Here is a 17070-nt window from a genome sequence, read left to right on the forward strand (position 1 = left end):
GTTCTCTACCAAAATTCATTTCGTCTGGTTTCTCTTTGCAAGATGGAAAAGCCCTTGGCAAGAGGTATCATTATAGAATATAGTTGTGTTGGTAACTTAGAGTCCCACCAATAAAACATAAAACATAGCCCGACAGAGGCACCCTGGTCCTGACTCCACCATTATCTTGCTCTGTGGGTTGGTGCCAACTTTTAAACTTCTTGGTGGTGACTCAGTTTTGATTCTTTACTCTCTGCATCTTCACTGTGAATAACCACAAACATTCATTGATGGGGTCATCCTCAGTTCTGCTGTTGTCGCTTATTCTTTCCGAGAAACATGTCAGACACAGTTTTTCAAAGAAGATTAAATAATCTTGAAGGTTTTTAATTTATCTAGTGAGCCAAACCACAGCTTCCTTAGAGTCCCTTGTTTGGGTCTGTGTCTGTGTATGTGTGCGCACATACTTTTAATTATTTGTACAATACTCTGGGGGCGCCTGGGTGACTCAGTCGGTGAAGCATCCGACGCTTGATTCCAGCTCAAGTCATGATCTCAGGGTCCTGAGACTGAGCCCTGCGTTGGGCTCCGTGCTGGGTGTGGAGCCTGCTTAAGGTTCTCTCTCTCCCTCTCCCTCTGACCCTCCCCTTGCTCCTGCCTTTGCGCAAGTGCACGCACGCGTGTTTTCTCACTCTAAAAAAAAAACAACAATATTTTGTACAGTACTCTGAAGATTATAAGTTCTCAATAAATATTCACTGATGGTAATAAATTAGTAGTTGACTGTAAATTTAGTAGAGAAAGTGATAAAAAAAAAAAAAGACTTTGTCATTGCCAGGGATGACTAAAGAAAAGAAGGAGAAGTATTAACCTGTGGTGTGGTGGGCATGGTGCTTTGAAAATTACTTGCTCTCTGGCGGTCCAGTAACAGAATGGCCCAACAGAGTGAAGACTGGTTTGGTCCAATTGTGCTATTGCTGCATGCTGGCTATGCAACACGGAGCAAATCACTTCAGCTCTCTTGGTCTCAATTGCTTTTTTAAACAATGGAAGCGAGGGGATGGGTGTGTATGATATTTTTATGGTCTCCTCTAGTTTTAATATTCTGTCTTTTATGAAAAACTAGAGAAGATCAACAGTTCTTTTAAAAAGAAAATACACAAATGGTTGTTATCTCTCTTGAGCCACTTTCGCTATCTCTTAGGTAAATGAACTGTGGGAATAAGAAACTGCTAAAAAGATCTCAAGAATGAAAGTCCGAGGCTGTTATAAGATTGGAGAAGGTGGGCATCGATCTTTTCTAGAGAAGGAGCCCACGCCGCTGGAAAATGGAAGCAACCGCTTCTGAGTTCTGTCCAGCGCCAACCCTGGCAGTGACGCTCAGCTTTGCCACCCCTGTGTATCACTAATGGGAGCTCCAGCAAGCTGGCAGTCAGGACTATTATCCTCCCTTTATAAATAAACAAAAGCCCTTAAAGGTGACGTGACTTGCCCAAGGTTATAGAAACCTGGCAGTGTGTCAGATGGAACTGTATGTGTTGGTGACATTATAAGCAAAAGGCGGAAGAGTGAGGGACAGATCTGCACCTCCTCTTAAGTTCACAAAACAATGGTCAAGGGCTCTGGAAGAGCTGCAAGTTTGCTTTGGATCCTGAGACCATTCGTGTCCTCCTGCCCCTCCCTGAGCTGCCTCCCAGCTACCCTGACCAGGGTTACTCACCTAGGTGGTTGCTCGCTGGGTGCTGGTGCTCATGTCCCTTCTTGTAAGCTTCATGAAAGGCTATTTGTAATGAAGAGAAGGCACAACAAGGAAGAAGAACGATGCATCAAAGATCTTCCCTGAGGGCTTGAATTCAAAAGACAGTTTTCTTGGGAGAGACTCTGGTTTCCCTTTTATATTCTGCAGAAATGAATGGTCATCAGGATGACTGACAGAATTATGATGTTCCATTCCAACGTGGATAATTTTTATTTTTCACCTCTGGGGTTATTTCACTCCTCTCTGCTCTACTTCTCCCACAAAAAAGGAAAGTATAATGCTTGCTCACTGTGACAATGAGAAAGCAGCCCAGGGCAGTGCCATTCAAAGGAAACTGCTAATCCCACCAAGCACCCAAGGCAGGACTGGAAGTGCTAGTAAGAAAGTGTGTAGCATCACGGCCCACGCGGGTCTACTTATCACTTCGGACCCATGCCCAGGGAGCTCTGAGGCCCTGCAGAACCATATTCACAAGTCATGGCTAGGAACTTCTGGCCCCACAAGAAAAGCACTGAAAGAAATGAAGCAACAATGGTCTCATGTCTTGGCAGCATTCACAGGTTGCATCACTTTGCTATCCATTTTTTTTTTTGTCCCTTTTTAAAGATGAGAGAGGGAAAGACAATATTAGTTACTATCACCCAGGGATCTCTGGTAATTTTTGGAGTGATGGGGAACGTCATGAATTCCGTAAGAATAGACTGATTTCCTGGCAGGTTCCTCAACTGACTTTTCACACTTCTCCGTTTGTATGTCACTGAGTTTTCATACTTCTCCGTTTTAACTCTATTTCCAATATCTAATTGGCTTCTTCTCAGGTAGTCTCTTGGGGAAAGGGATGGGTAACACAGTAATACATAGTTGATACTGTCCACAGTCAGTCCAAATCATACTGGCTAGGCTCACTTTTCAGAAGCCACAAAGCAAGCAACCAACCACCAAAATTCACCATTGGGTTGCCCACCAAATACGTACAGTTAAGGCAGGTTAGGAAGAAAATAAGCTTATGATTCAACAGTATATCAACCCTTAATGAGGGCAGAGAACCAAAATGGCCCATGATTCCAAGAAACATTATCAATGTCAAATGTAGCTCAAAAACAGACCTCAGTGTACTCCCATGGTACAATCTCATACATTCTCTAATGCTGATAACCAAGTGACCAAGCACCAGTTAGTCCTGTCACAGCTCCTTCTATAGAGTCCGTGAACACACTGTCACTTCTTGAACTGAACTGAATTCCCAATATTGGACTGGATTCTCCAGCCCTGTCAGTCTTCTAGTAGGAGAAAAAGTGTTTCAGGAGCAATATAAAGCCCTGTTTTCCTACTTTCCAAAAGCCGTTTGGCCATTCATACATCTACCCTTATTCCTCACTCAGCACACAGTGAAGGGAGTCAGAGTCCATAAGTATTCTATCTGTGCCCATCACTCTGCCAGACAGTGAAGGCAAGGAGGGGCTTATCCAATAGAAACTTCCCAGAAAATGAAGAGACTCTTCCTAATAATCCCATATTTTTACTGCCCACTAGTCTGAAAGGCAAAGAGGCAGCATTTTCAACAGAGGAGATGAGATTTTCATGCTATAAATCTTCAGGCATTTGGGGGCACCAAGTGTTTTTTTTTTTTTAAGATTTTATTTATTCATTTGAGACAGAGAGAGAGAGAGAGAAAGAGAATGAGCAGGGGAGAGACAGAGGGAGAAGCAGTTTCCCCGCTGAGCCAGGAACCCGATGTGGGGCTCGATCCCAGGACCCTGGGATCATGACCTGAGCTGAAGGCAGACGCTTAACCATCTGAGCCACCCAGGTGCCCCGGCACCAAGGGTTTTGATGTAATTGCAGTAAACCTAAAATAATTTGCAAGTTGTGTGTGTGTGCAATGCATGGAAAGAATTTTAATATGAGAAAGACATCAGATCAGTTTTGCAGAAAGAAAAATCTTTAAACTATTCCTGGATGTAGGTTACACAAAATCTAGGTACTTGTTTAATTTCTGGAATTAATTAGCAAATGTTTGTCCAAAACATGGGCTTAAAAGACTTCTATTGATAGCATAGCCCTTCTCTAAAATTGCTGCAACGCATTTTGATCATTTTTAGAAAAGGCACACTACAAGAAGCTTTGGCATGTAAAACATTCTTCTGAGATGTCTACATGAATCTCAGGGTCAGTTAATTATATTGAACTTCATATGTCTTCAAGTAACTCGTGGCATGCCAAATTTACATCTCATAACTATCTTATTTTACATGATTTCTTAAGTAAGATTAACCAATGAAATTTGAGTAAACTGATCAACGGATGCAATGGCTGAAGCATTATTTGGTTACACTGTGTGCTTAGCCCAGTCTCCAGACATATTTTTTTCTCCTATTCTGCAGACAGACTCTCTGACCATGTCTAGTTATGCTCAGTCTTTGGCTGTTCCCCTAAAGGGATTATCTGAGGGTCACGATTTTTCCTCTTTGAATGACTATCTGACATAATTCCCACTGGGATACTGCTGTTTTTCATATCAGCTTATATCGGAAGTTATTGATTCCCACTTGCCCCAAGCCAAGGTCATAACAGCATGTTGGAATCAAATATTTTCTATTGTTCCAACACAGATACAATAAAAAGACATTTATAGAGTGCCTAATATATGCTTGACACTCTGCTAAGTGCTCAAGATACAGAAATGAGTAGCTCACGGTTTTGCCCAGAGGAAGACCAACATCTTGTAGAGTAGATGAAGCAACAAGGAGCCAACGCATCATCGTGTGAGACTATAAGGGCAGTGACAATGGAACACAGCACAGAAAAGTTCTAGATGGATGCTCAAGAAGACCTCCAGAGAAGCTGAGGTCCAAGTGCTATTTTAAAGAAAGGGAAATTAGAATTTGCACCCTTCCTTTTCAAGAATTCAGACTTTAAAGGGCAAGCTGCTGCCTCTTCGAAATTTGTCTAACTATCCTAAGAAGGAGAAAATACAAGAGTTAAGATAGTTGTGGTGGCCATGACTAAGGAGGATTTGATCCCCTGGAGAAGGAAGGTAGCAGGAGGGTTCAGAGAGATCCTTCTAATTGAAAAGGCAGGAACAGGAAGAATTAAAACCTCACCCTGAAATAGAGCCAGTGCCTCATTCACATTCCTTGAACTTGGAGCTTTAATTTAGAATCGTTCTCTGCAGCCCAGACCTCACATGCTCTCCCAAACCCCGGGGACCTTTGCCTGGTGAACTGTCTTGTTATACATCTGATCTCTAGTCAGTTATGACTTGAATTTTATTTACCCTGGGAGCAACCTTAAACAGAAACAAAGAACAAAACACTGGAGAAATAGCAGAGAAGTCTTCTGATATCAGCAGCTGGTACCAGTTTGGAAGCTCAGGGTTAAAGGGTAGGGATGACCCACCCACACCCAACCCAACAGCCTCCATCACCATCCGAACTCCAAGTCCAACTTTAGCACCGCTCAGCTGAAGCAGGAGGTAAGCTGGAAGGGTAAGCTTAGTAGCTGGAAATCCTTCTCAGTTTTCTTAAGTTGGCTTAAGTAAATCTTTAGTGTGTCAGTGAAAATTTTCACCATCTTAAACAGTGCACCTGCTTCCTGAAGTTGGGCCAACATGTCGTGGAGCTGTCTGATACTTTTTAGAAACTCAGATTGTAAGTCACACTCCTAACGGATCAACTCACATGTTGGTTTCATTCTTTCACCCACTGAAAGAAAGAATATATGTAAGAGTTAATTAGGATAGATTTGACTACATAAATACTTAAAACTCCTTTTACAAACACCATATGGAAAGGTAACAATAGATATGGTGAACAGGAAAGTATATTTGCAACATAAATAACAGGCAAATTTTGCTATCCCTGAAGAGAACTTGCAAATCCATCCCAACTAGAGGCAATATCCCAGTAGAAAGCTGAGCAGAAAATGAACTGACAGTTCTCAAAAGAAGAAAGATAATTGACCTATAATCACTTAAAGAGCTGTTTAGCCACACTAAAAATGAAATAAAGGCAAATTTGAATGGTGAGATAACATCTCCTTTTTATGAGATTGGCAAAATTTGGGTAACACCAGGCATCGGTGAGCAGGTGGGAAACAGGTGCTTTCACACACAGAGATGATACAAATGCGAAATGCTGCAACCTCCTTTCTTAAGGGCAGCTGTCAAACCACATAAAAATGTCTCACAGTGGGTAATTTCTGACTTAGCAAATTCACTGCTAGGACTTGCTGTTAGACAATAATAGAAGAGGGCATTAAAAATTTCCCATACTACACATATATCTAGGTAAGGCTTGTTTTATACCTGCAAATTTTGCCAAGGGCGGATGGAAGCCACACAGAGGCATGCGCATGCACGAGGCTACTGGGTCGCAATCTCATAGGATGAGCTCCATCTAGCAGCCGGGATTCAGAGCTTGAACTCTGTCACCAATAGATCCGTGATTACATCTATGTCTACCAGTTACAAGCTGTGTGACCTGGGTGAGTCATTCGACCTCTGTGAGCCTCAGTTATCTCATCTTTAGCAACGAGGACAATACTACCACCTGTGTTTTAGGATCGAGCCGAATTGGGTGAGAGTATGATAGTGACGCTCTCGGCACACCGCTTGCAGAATAACCACCGCCACCGAGCCTCTTGATCCAATGCGGCCAGCTTCTGTGCAAAATGACAAACTAGACAGACCCAAGGTTTTACCTCTTCATCTTCCCAAGACCTTATCAAAAAAAAAAAAGCATGTTTTGGGGTGCCTGGGTGGCTCAGTCAGCTTAGCATCTGCCTTCGGCTCAGGTCATGATCCCGGGGTCCTGGCATTGAGTCCCGCATGGGGCTCCCTGCTCGGCGGGGAGCCTGCTTCACTCTCTCCCTCCCTCACCCCCTGCTTTCTCTCTATCTCAAGTAAATAAATAAAATCTTTAAAGAAAATAAAAACGTGTTTTAGGGGCTCCTGGGTGGCTCAGTCGTTAAGCGTCTGCCTTCGGCTCAGGTCATAATCCCAGGGTCCTGGGATCGAGCCCCGCATCGGGCTCCCTGATCCGCGGGAAGCCTGCTTCTCCCTCTCCCACTCCCCCTGCTTGTGTTCCCTCTCTCGCTGTGTCTCTCTCTGTCAAATAAATAAATAAAATCTTTTTTAAAAAAAGCATGTTTAAAAAAAATAAACTCAGAGAAGACATTACCAAAAAAAAAGAACAATCTAAATACATTTTCCTTAGTGATTAAAATTATTACTGTTATAAAAAAAAATGGATAGTCTGGGGAAAACCATGAAGTTTTTTTCAAAACTTAGAGCAAAATGACATTGGTGGAAATGTAAGGTAAAAGGTAATTAAATAGTAATAACAAAAATTAGATAGCCAGCATATACTAAGAACACTTGAATATGTGCCAGGCACTGATTTATACCCTTTCCATGCATTATTTCGATCAGCCCTCCCAGAAAATCTGTGAGGTAGCTAGTAATATCATTCCCTCTCTTTACAATGGGAGAGATGAAGAAGGCCGTAAGCAATTAGGAACTTTCCCCTAGGTCACAGCTAGTATGTAGTGCATTTAGGATTTGCACAGAGCCAGGGTCACTGTGCTGGATTGTCTGTCACTTTGGCATGTCTGCTGCCCCTGCTAAGGACCTCTCTGCATCACAAAGAAGCAGGACCTGCATCTCCCAGACTGTCCTCCCCCCAGGGTTTCAGGTTAGAGCCTGCAGGGGGTATCTGTAATTTGGAAGGCGGGACAGTAGAGGCGTTGTTCGCCAGAGCAGTGGTCATCAGACACACAGGTGGAAGATGCCTACGAGGTCTAAAGCAGCTGCAAGGTGAACATCACTGCTGGGATTGCACACTGAGCTAGTCAGTAACAGTTCAAGAAACTTGCCCTCTTCCGGCCTTTGCAATGTTTGTTCCTTATATTAAAACATTTCCTACTGAAAACACACAGAAAGACTTTTGTTTTCCTGATCAAACTCTGACTGATTCAGGCTCGAAACACTGAGACCCAGTCCAGGAAGTCCCATATCTAACTAATAGGTGTCCCAGAAACAGCACAGAAAATTGAAGGGGAAAAAAATAGCCAAAAGCAGAATCTTAGTGCTCAGACGTCACAATGCTTAGGTTAAAAGAGCTCATGCAGAGCAAAATGAATTTAAAAACAAACAAAAAACCCCCAGTGAAACAAGCAAACAAAAACCCAAAACAGCTAAGCAACCTGTCATATTTTAGAATGCCAAAGATTAAAGGAATAAAAGAACTTTCAGAGAGGAAAAAAAGGAACATACAAGACTGTGAATTACACCAGCTTCTGACCTCTCACAACATCGCCGGATGGTGCTCGAAGGTGTTGGGGAAATGCCTTCAAAGATCTGAGAGGACATGATTTCAACCCAAAATTCTGCACCTAGCCCAACTATAAATGCAAGGTTAGAGTAAAATATAGACATTTTTGGTAGGTAAGGTAAGGATTGCAAAATTTTAACTTCCATGCATGACTTTTTTAAACAAGGATGGAATCCTAGTTCACTTAATAAACTTTCTGTAGAATGCAAGATGATGTATAATCACTTTAATTCTATGGATTTATTGCCATGAGTATTAAAAAATATATAGCAGAACAAGCTTGCACATTCACGTATATTGTTTAGAACAAAAGTTTTGGAGGTACTTAGAAAAAAAAGAAATAGGGGTGCCTGGGTGGCTCAGCTGGTTTAGCGGCTGCCTTCGGCCCAGGTCATGGTCCCAGGGTCCTGGGATCGAGCCCCACGTCGGGCTCCCTGCTCCACGGAGAGCCTGCTGCTCCCTCTGCCTCTGTCAGCCACTCTGCCTATCTGTACTCTCTGTCTCTCTGTCAAATAAATAAAATCTTAAAAAAAGAAAAAGAAAAAAAGAAATAGTATTTGAATATGGCAAGACTGTAAAGAGAGGACATGAATGACTGAAGTTTGGGAAACACTTGGCTAAAGTAAATGACAATATATTAGCTCTTCCAAATGTATTTCCATTTTAAAAGAAGAGACTTAAAAGACACTGCAGAGGCCAAAGCAGGAACTCATCGGCCACAGCAAGGCCAGGACAGAGGAGCTCCAGAACTGTGGTTTGTCACCCGCCCCGAAGACAGCCCCCTTTCCTTTGCTTAGACTCCATATTCCTCGCCCTCCCCACGGAAGCCTCTGTTTTGGCTTTCCCAGAAAGGGTCTCCGGCAGAGAAGAAAGTGTGAGCACCCAGGTGAGCTGAGGGCTCTCAATGGCCTACAAGTTCCATTTCTCATGATAAAGTAGTGCATGAGCCACCTGGCTCATACCAACACCTTTATTTTTCCTTCCTCCTATTTCTATTATTTTTTTATCTTGTTGGTTTATGTCTTTCTGTGTAGTTTCAAATCTTATTTGGAATGAGGAAGAGTTTATCTAAATAACATTAATGACATAAGCTCACTAACCTGTGGGCACACGGATACACTGGAATTTCTGGTCCTAAATTGCTGGAATTAACCTCGTAGTCAGGGTTCTTGGTTCCACAGACAGACGCTAACTCTGCTTTGAGGAGGAAAGGAATTTATTGGAAGGCTGTCACATAGTTGACAGAATGGGTAGGAAGTCTGGAGAGCAACACAGGAGGAGACGAGGCCGGTAAGACAGAGCCAAGATGGCATCACAGAACAGTCCAGAGGCTGTCACCCCCACCCGCTAAGGATCCACTGGCCACAGCTGGACGCCCCCCTCCCTCAGGGGCACTGGCCATCATCTGGGAAGGCCTCCCGCACATCTGCATTCTTCAGCCAAGCTCGAAGTCTCTGGCAGATGCAGCTGGTGGCCTGAACTGCCAGGGAACCAGGGGAGGAAACAGCGGGCCCTCCGGGCTTGGGTCTCTTTTACCAGGATTCCCTGCAATAGGAAGACAGGATAGGCAAGAATAACAAAAGCCCACTTCGCCGGGTGACTTTGTGGGGCCCGAACTGAGCAGCCATGTGTCTCTTTAGGCTCACCTCACTTCCCTGGTTACATCGAGCAGTTGACAAAACAGAATGTTGGTGTTAAGAGTAATTACATTAACATAATATCTATTTCCTTTTCTTTCAAAGTCAGGATTCAAACATGAGTTTCTCATTTAAAATTTTGGAGTCTTTTTATTTGTACTTCTAAATAAACTTGGACAAGGCTGAGGAGTATTTCCTGTCAAATTCTATTGAGACATAAGTTTCAGATTACCTGTGAGTCTTTTTCATTTACAAGAAAAATCCCTTTTGAGGATAAGTTCAAAGAGACTAAATTTTCTAATGTAATTAGCCACCGACAATGTTAGATGCTTATTTCATGAATTCTTGAGAGAGATTTTAAACTGTGATAGTGCAAAACCACTGACCTGCTTAACTTGAGAACCAAGTAGATGTCTCTAGTAAATTCTGGAAAAAAGAAAAATCAGTGGGGAAACAAAGACATCTATTTTAGTGGTGTATGAAAAATGATGTAGGTGCATATATAAAGTAATTAATATCAACTATGGGTTGATACTCTGCACCCAATTATATTCACAAGCAAGATTTCTGTTTTACTGGATCTGACTCTACACCGAGTGATTACAGGAACATTCCCCAGGTTTGTTTTAATCTCCTTTACATTTTATGTCCTGGAGGGTGGTGGTGTTCAATTTAATTTGTCAACCTATGTTAATTTTACAAGAATCCAGATCAAACTGCTGTGTAAACAAGGAGTGCCTTGCAGAGTTTTTTGGTGATTAAGCTGGAGAAGTCACAGCTGAACCCAAAAATACGCTGCCAGGGGTGATTTTTCATTTTTCTCCCTATAATTTTAATGGCTCCAATGAAAGAGCTGCTTTTCTTTAACAATAGTATCTTTGTTAAAAGTCCTTTAAAGAACTCTTCCACTACACTGAAACAGTCTAATTAAACCACTCATATAACAAAGATACCAGCAGTTGCTCAATCCAAAGACTATAATTCCATCTCACGGCAGAAATTTTTAAAGGTGATTTTTTTTTTCAACATTTAGCTCGATTCCCAGTTTAGGGGACTCCTGTCCATTCGGCATTTCTTTGCAGAGATACATCATTCATCTATGAGACTTACTACAATGGGATATTATTTTCCTCAACAGAGGTTGTTATTGAAACCGCAGATTATCAAGGCAGCTGTCCGATTAAGTTTTTATAAAAGATTAGGGGCTTATATGAGCACCCAACAGCTGCACCAGTGAGGATAAAACTGGGGTTCCTAAATCGTACGCCTCTTGGCATATGCAATGAAATGATATATTCTTTACCCATGCCGCAAAATACTCATATTTAAAGGAAAAATCAAATTAGGAACAAAACCTCATTCATCTGAGAGCAAAACACTGTGTGAACAAAAATGAAGAATAAACAGAACTATATAAAACGTTGCCCTCCTCTGGAGGAGTCTACCATGGTCTCAGGTGGCATGATGAAAAACTTCAAAGCACTAAATAAAATTAAAGATTTAAGGAAAAGTTTGAGGCATTGAAGAAATTCTGCGAGTTAGTGCATGAGTCAGTACTGAAGAATATGGATATCTGCTATGGAATCTCACAGGCAAGAGCACTTCGGGGCCAGAGGTTAAAGCAGACAGTTGATGTCATTTATCAATGAAGACCTCTGAGAAAAGTCATCAGGATTGTCTGAAGTGTACTGTGTTAAAGTTGAAAGTGACCCAGGAGAACATCTCCTCCTCCAGTGGTCCCTAAACTTAACTGTTGACAAGAATCAGATGAGAAACCTCCTGGAAATAAAAGAAATAAATCAAAATAAAAAAAAATTTTAAAAATAAACAAATTTAAAAATAAAATAAATAAACAAACTATATGGTGCTTTCCTCAGCCCTATTGAACATATATGCCAAGGATTATGTGAACCTTCTTTTATTAAATTTTAAATAATGTTTAACTGACTCAGAAGGCCCAAGAAACTGTATTTTTGCCCCAGGTGATTATTTTCAACCGGAAGTTTGAGAAAAACTCTTCTAAGTTAACTTTGTGAACTCAGAAAAAAAAAAACATTACACAACTACTAAATGTGAAAAACAAAAACAAAACAAACCAGATGGGAACAAAGATGTGTGTGTGTGTGAGAGTGTGTGTGTGAGTGTGTGAGTGTGTGTGTGTGTGTGTGTGTGAGTGTGTGTGTGTGTGTGTGTGTGTGATCACCTTCAGGCGGAGCAGGGAGAGGAAATGTGTGCAAGGTCCAGGGCCGAAGAGCTATGGCCCAGTGTCTTTCTTGTAATTGACCCTCAAGAAATACCTGGTACTGGCTGAATTAAAAATTAAGCCAAGAGGGGCATCTGGGTGGCTCAGTAGGTTGAGCGTCTGATTCTTGATTTCGGCGCAGGTTATGATCTCAGGGTTGTGAGATGAAGCCCTGTGTTGGCTCTGCGCTGAGTGTAAAGCCTGTTTGAGTTTCTCTTCCTCCCTTCTCCCTCTCCCTCTGCCTCCCTCTCTCTCCCTTGCCCTCTGCCCTCTCTCTGCCCCCCTCATTCTCCCTCTCTCTCTAAAAAAAGAAAAGAATAAAAGTAAAATAAAGAAAATGAAGCAAAAACAAAACAGGTTGTAACCCTCAGTGATGACCTATTTATTACCACCTTACATTCAATTCATTTGTAAAGTCTCTGTTGGGGACACAGGCATGCACCTTAAAGAGTCTCTTGTGGATTGTGTAGCAAGACTGAGTGAAAACACTCAGTACCTGGGAAAAATGTAAACACCAGGGAGGGAAAGAGATTTGCAGTAGAGAGTTGAAGTTTAAGAAAAGGAGACTCCGGGCTGTGTCACAGAGAACATATCCAGATGCTTATATTAGATTGTGGTAGATTTTGCTAAAGCATGTGATAGAATGAATAGTTCTCAATTTTAAATTATTTTTATTCAATAATTTTAAACTAGCTTCGAAGACCTTGAAGACAATTACTTAAAAGTAGCCCAAGCGCTCAGCAAACCACAGAAACATAAACTGTCATCTGGGGGATAATCTCACCGTGACAGGATGGAGCAGATGACCTAAGGCTTTCTCCACCAGCTCCCACCACGCATGCTCGGCTTCTCTGCCTTCCTCAGCCAGGGACTTTCTAAACTTCACTGTGTGTGTGTGTACATTTTTTTGCAAAAGAAATGCCTGTACTTATATCCTAGTACATTGTAAAATTCTCTTTTCACACAGACTCCTGCTTTTTAAAAAGATTTTATTTTATTTTATTTTATTTATTTATTTATTTGAGAGAGAGAGAGAGCGTGAAGGGGAGGGGTAGAGGGAAAGGAGAGAGAGAATCTCAAGCAGACTCCACGCTCAGCATGGAGCCCAACACGGGGCTCAATCCCGAGGTCATGACCTGAGCCGAAATCAAGAGTCAGACCCTTAACCGACTGAGCTACCCAGGTGTCCCTCCCCACTTTTCTAATATTGAATTTGTGAGTCACTTTAATAAAAAGTTGATTTACAAAACAAATAGAAATAATAATGTTTTGACATTAATGGTTTATTTCTTCACTTTTTGAATATACACACACACACGTATATATATATATGTATATATATATTTTTTTAATACCAGCATCGGAGTCTACTAGGAACATCAAATTGTCACTAAATTCTTTTCAAACAAAATATTTCAAATGTGTTTTTTTTGCTGTGGGCATAGCTTGAAAAATGCATGGCTTGACATTTCTCACAGGACCAAATCCATGGGAAGTGTGAGTCAACAACCATGATGAAATCATGACTCTACTAGACTCGGGAGAGACGGATGCAACACGTCATACTTTGCTAACGGGTCCTCTCAGGGTGGGGCCCCAGCCACCTGGAGCCTGTACGTATCATTCAGGATGCCAGGATGAATGTAGAGTTCACAGGGCAGTTTAAGGAAAGAAAGGAAAAAGAAAGATTACTGTTTCTCAGAGCTGATTAGAGTGAAAATGTAATTATATGTATTATTATATTATATGTCATATATAAAATTATATATATTTAATTTTTTCAATTGTCTATATTTCCACATCTATATTTCTATATCTCCCACATACATGTACATAGGCAGTAGGGAATTTTTGTTTTAGCGTGTGGATTTACTGTTTGTACCAGTTGAGTTTAAGATGACAAAAAGAAATAATAATAACACCTACTAAATGCCAGCATTGGACGTTATCCAAATCAGTCTTCATAGCAACCCTATGGTTATCATTTTTTCCCCAATCTATAGAAGAGGAACCCAACCCAAGTCTCAGAGAGGTTAAGTAACTTGTGCAAAGGCACACAGCTATTAAGAGATCAGTCAGATTTTGGCCTCGGGCTTATCTTTTTCCAAAATTTTTATTCAAAATTTTATGTTGCGATTAAAATATTTAGTTTTGTTTCATAATAGCGACAACATGCCATCTGTGAGGCAAGGATCTTTGAGGCAGAGAACGTGGTGTACGTGTCAGAAAGGGAAGACCACGTGAAGGCCCAGTATCGTCATTTTCTCACATTGGATTTGGGCTGGAGCCACCACACTTCTGCAAGAGCGTCTCAGGAAAGATTGCTAGGCAGGGGCTCCCCGTCTACCAGGTCAGGGTTTAATACCCATCACCCAGCTTGTCTTCATTTGCATGGGGCTAACCCATGCTTGGGGCCTGTGTTCTTATGTAAATCTACAGTGAATTAGAGTCAGACTGGCTTAGCAGCACAGAGTACTGAGCAAAACTCTTTTGAAACTCAAAAATAGCTTCTGGCAACAGAAACCAAGTTTTCATGCGTATTTTACCTTATTTAGAGACAGAAGCTGGACCCCAGAGACCCTGTCAAACCAGAACTTCATGTTAGTGAATCTTTGTTGAGACAAAATAACATGTCCCACCCCAAAGATGCTAAACACAGGTCATATCCATAACCATAGTTTCCATTTTCTGGCAGAGTTGAATAAAATTTCCTACTATTTTTCTATTAGGAAAAGCAGCATCTCACATAACAAGAAAGGCTTTTGTAACAAATTCGCAAACTTGGAATAATTTCTATTGAAAGTTAGGCTTACGTGGTTATTAAAAGGCAGATTTGTGTTGGACTGGGGACCCATTTTACACTGGTCTCTGGAGAAGGAACTGGAGGGAAGAAGAGTTTTTCTATTTTCTTGTCTCTGCAACGTGCATTCAGTTTGAGTTTTTCCCACTGAGAGGCAGGCGGGACCAGCGAGCCCAAGACCACGACAAAGCTTGAGTCAGAGCTTACATTTGAAAACTGAAGCCATGAGGTCTCCCATTTTCAGCTTTAGTTGCTTCACCCTGTGTCTTGAATTTTAGGCAGGGCAGGCAGGAGAGAGGCGGACAGGATGCCACTTGCCTCATGGGTAGCACTGTTCAGAGCCTTTAAAACCAAGCATGTTTGGAACACTAACCCTGGTTCTGCCATTCTTTAATTCAGTCTAGAACCACAGATTTAGTCAAACTTATTTTTCTCTTCTGACATGAAGAGTAACTTGAAGCTAATTGCCCAGACTGGAAATTGAGCAAGTGGTTCCAAAAACAGAAGTGGGCGATGCATGCACACGGGAGTGGATAAAGCTCAAAGTCGCCTCATGCATGTCGATTCAGAAAGGAACAGACGCTGTTGATGAAATTTATCACACAAGATGGGATTGCAAGCAAATCCTTCATCCTAAAAAGGACAGAAACCCAGAAGGGAATGACTGGGGAGATGAGTCACTAGCAGCTGTTAAGAATCATAGACCTCTATTCCTGATTTAACTCTCTCCTTTATCTGCCCCAGAAGCCCGAGGTTCTCAAACTCTGGCTGCTCAGAATCAGCTTGAGGGCTTGTTAAAATACGGATTGCTGAGCCTGATCTTCAGAGTTTCTGATTCAGTGGGTCTGGGTGGGGCCAGAAACTCTCATTGCTTGCGTTTCCTGGTGATGTTGCTGCTGGCCAAGGATACCGAACTGTAAGAAGCCGGGGTCTAAGTAATACCCGTTTCAGAATTGAGCCCAAGACCAGTTTATCCACCAGGAAAACCAGAGCAATATTTCTTTAAAAAATGGTACTGTCATGGTAAGCTAAAAGCTGGAAGGAGAAGCCAAAGGACCATATTTTATTGAACAAGTGATGCCCCCTATTCTGGGGGATATCCGGAGAATTCTCACAAGATTCAACCCAGGACCGGGAGCAATGTGGGCCAAGGTTGGCCTGTCCTTGGAGAGGCAGGAGAAGGTGTCAGTTCACTGGTGCCAGACTTGATTTAGATTTGAGACCCCAGTCTACCCCCTAAGGGTATGAACTCGTTCAGTCACTTAGCATTTCTTTTTTTTTTTAATTAATTAACTTTTTTTTTTATGTAGTGTTCCATGATTCGTTGTTTGCGTTAACACCCAGTGCTCCATGCAGTACGTGCCCTCTTTAATACCCATCACCAGGCTAACCCATTCTCCCACCCCCCTCCCCTCTAGAACCCTCAGTTTGTTTCTCAGAGTCCATCGTCTCTCATGGTTCATCTCCCCCTCCAAATCCCTCCCCTTCATTAGCGCTCACCATAGCACATACCCTCCCCAATATTAGCACCCAGCTACCCCATCCCTCCCGCCCCCCACCACTCCAGCAACCCTCAGTTTGTTTCCTGAGATTAAGAATTCCTATCTCACTTAGCATTTCTAAACTGCAGTCTCCTCACATGTAAAAATCAGGAAAATGATACCACCGATCTGGAAAGGAGATATTTAGAAATCTTTAGCATAGTGGTTCATGTGTAATAAGGCTTGGGTAAATGCTAGCTAATTAGGTACTGTTTAATAATATAACTAGTCGTATCCCACCATTATTATATAGCCTGTATGTATAACACTTTTACTACATTCTACAAATTTTGAGGAGTCTGTCTCGTCGTCAGGTATGGGAAACTGAGGCACTGAGGGGCTAAGTATCTTGCCCGGGGGCATCCTGTGGAGCTCTCTGAAGCTAATGCCCCGCAATGCCGCTATTAGCATCATTCTAATCCCAGATATTTAAGTGTGATCTGATCCAGACCTTCTGGACAACCCTCCCCGAGAACCTGGCCATCCTCTTCGGGATTAAAGGAGGAGGTATTATTACTTCAGCTCCCCCTGGAGTCTCGCTCTGCCTTTTTTGGCCCACAAGCTGCCGTATGTAGTTTGTGTCTGAAATGGAAAATTTCTGTAACACAATACCCAGCTCTGATCCCCACAGACTCTCTCTAGCTTTTTTTTTTTTTTTTTTTGGTTTGGGTTAAACTATGACTTCATAAGCAAAAAGAAGCCTCATTTCCCAGTGTTCTTAGCAGATTCATAAACATTACAGATTCAAAACCCTCCGGTTCCTAGGAATTCCAAAGAATT

General features: G+C 42.0%; 1 protein-coding gene and 1 long non-coding RNA gene across 8 annotated transcripts in view; one reads left to right on the forward strand and one right to left on the reverse strand.

Annotated features, from left to right (window-relative positions):
* Window positions 1-2134, reverse strand: part of LOC112825906 (uncharacterized) — a 31243-nt gene extending 29109 nt beyond the window's left edge. The window contains exon 1 of one of the 2 annotated variants that reach the window (XR_003208813.2): window positions 1700-2108. This is a non-coding gene — a long non-coding RNA (uncharacterized lncRNA). Of the gene's footprint in view, window positions 1-1699 lie in introns of both variants that reach the window. The other variant, XR_012378318.1, reaches the window with a different exon arrangement.
* The window catches only part of PHLDB2 (pleckstrin homology like domain family B member 2), a 215374-nt gene that overhangs the window by 5491 nt on the left and 192813 nt on the right, over window positions 1-17070 (forward strand). The gene's annotated exons all lie outside the window — the stretch shown is intronic.

Source organism: Callorhinus ursinus, unplaced genomic scaffold (assembly GCF_003265705.2).
Source record: "Callorhinus ursinus isolate GAN/ISIS: 27379988/994484 unplaced genomic scaffold, GSC_fseal_2.0 scaffold1, whole genome shotgun sequence".
NCBI lineage: Eukaryota > Metazoa > Chordata > Mammalia > Carnivora > Otariidae > Callorhinus > Callorhinus ursinus.